This window comes from Abrus precatorius, unplaced genomic scaffold, assembly GCF_003935025.1.
Source record: "Abrus precatorius isolate BTA unplaced genomic scaffold, Abrus_2018 Scaffold22, whole genome shotgun sequence".
Lineage (NCBI taxonomy): Eukaryota > Viridiplantae > Streptophyta > Magnoliopsida > Fabales > Fabaceae > Abrus > Abrus precatorius.
This window is the reverse complement of record NW_020874365.1, coordinates 20,001-22,083: the sequence shown is the minus strand read 5'-3', so window position 1 is coordinate 22,083 and position 2,083 is coordinate 20,001. Positions and strand designations below refer to the sequence as shown.

Sequence of the window (2,083 nt, the reverse complement as noted above, 5' to 3'; positions counted from 1 at the left end):
GGTGTAGGACATCTCTTTTACAAAGAGAGAGAGGGGATTCGGACTTCCCTGGGGTGAGTAGGTGGAGTCACGAAGAAGTAGCAGTGTATCATGCATAGATTAATAATAAGATTTGATGAGGATTCTATCCTGTTGCCTGGAGTCGATGACAAAGGTTAATTTGGGGTATACGGACGTGAGATACGTGATGAAGCATTATGTGGATGCTTAAGACTGTGGTAATCCACCTCGGACAGCCAGTAGAAATCGTTTCTGGTGGATGCCGATCCACCATGAATGGCTACACCATTATTGTTGTCTCTAAAGAATGACTGATTTGTCTCTGAATAACGGAAAGAAATCAAAAACTAGGAAACATGTATAGATATTCTGTTTATTATCGTATTTTGAACAATATGTATTCTTCTCAAACAAAATATATATTCGGCTTATGTTGGTGAAGTGGTACAAATTGAAATTATGTATAACGATTTTTGGTCATTTAGGTACGGAAAAAGCTTCTACATTATCGTCTAAACACTTGGTTCAATCATTGGCTCACTTGTTAAGGTTTGTGCGGGTGGCTGTTGGGATAAGTATTGATGGTCGATCCATTGCATCCTTGTGTTTGGTTTCACGGTGCGGTCGTCTGGGTCCTCGTCGGTTAATGAGGTGCTGGGGGAGGGTCTGTTTACAGCTCACCACTATGTCCAAAGTAAGAAAGAGGAATGGGTGGATTAACCAGCAGCATAATAACTTTTCCGCGGTGATTTGTTGTATTAAAAAAAATATAGAATGGCTGCTGGGAAAAAGCTATCCAGAAGGTATATGTGCAGTTGCGGGGACCTGGGTTAATATGGCGGAGGGGAATATTCTTCAATGCGAGCCTTTGAGTGCCAAATTATTTATTGAGTCTTAAGTTGTAATTCGATGGGGGCATACTTGCCCGACCGTCATTATACTACGTTCATAGTATGAACAGTTTTTTGAAATTGTCAATATAATGAAATGATATGATTCGAATCAAAAAAAAAGGATTTTTCCATCTTTCAGAATTCCATAGAATTTTGGATTTATCATTAGATTTCGAAATTTTTTATTCCAATCGTGAATTAAAAAAAAAATAGAAAAAAAGATAAGTAATGCGAAAGAAAGGAAAAGAAAGATAAGATACTTTTCGGGAATGATTAGTTTGGTGGAAAGGACGAGGGGTTAAAACTTCATTTCTTTCATTCTCATTCATTGTTAAAATTAAGCCGGTAAATAAAAAAACGATAATCAATATGGAAATCAGATAAGTAATAAGGATAGGGATCAACAAGTTATTGAATTTTTTTTTTAACTTGACTCTATTTACTAAGTAAATCCAATTTTTTGTTCCTTGATGAGTCGTTATGCGAATCAAATATATATACTTATGTACATATATTCTAATCCCATCTATATAATAAGTATATGCAGTAACAAATGGATGTACTAGTCATATTGACTAGTTTCTTATTTAGTAATGAAATCAAACGGAGCCCTTTTAACTCAGTGGTAGAGTAACGCCATGGTAAGGCGTAAGTCATCGGTTCAAATCCGATAAGGGGCTTTTTACTTTTTTTTTCAGAGAACACCAGCAATAATATTCATAGTTTAAGGAAGAATAGGGATATTGTTGATATTTGTAATAAGTTTCTATTTGTAATAAAAAAACTACGGAATCGTAGGATTTCATTATAAAATGGAATTATGAATTCTAATTAGAATTTTAAGAGGTTATCCTTATTATTCTAATGAATTCGAATATAGTAAAGTAATTCTAGTTAGAAAGTGAAACATTATTCTTTTCAAAAAAAAAAGGAAAGATTATCAAAAAAGTAAGTGGACCTAACCCATTGAATCATAACTATATCTACTATTCTGATATTCAAATTTGATGGATCTGTCGATATTTCCGATTAAATCTTCTTATTCCTATGGGTTCTATAGGGAATAAATTGCTATGCCCTTTCTTCACGCGGAAGGGCTTATTCCAAGTTACAACAAACAAACAAGTCATTTTCATTTTAAACATCTTTTTTTCCAAACACAAGAAAAGATCTATTTACATTTCTATTAT

General features: G+C 33.9%; 1 non-coding gene across 1 annotated transcript; it reads left to right on the top strand.

Annotated features, from left to right (window-relative positions):
• Positions 1-1,501: 1,501 nt before the first annotated feature.
• TRNAT-GGU lies at positions 1,502-1,573 on the top strand. Its single transcript has one exon. It is a non-coding gene; the product is annotated as a tRNA-Thr (tRNA).
• The last annotated feature ends 510 nt before the right edge of the window (positions 1,574-2,083 follow it).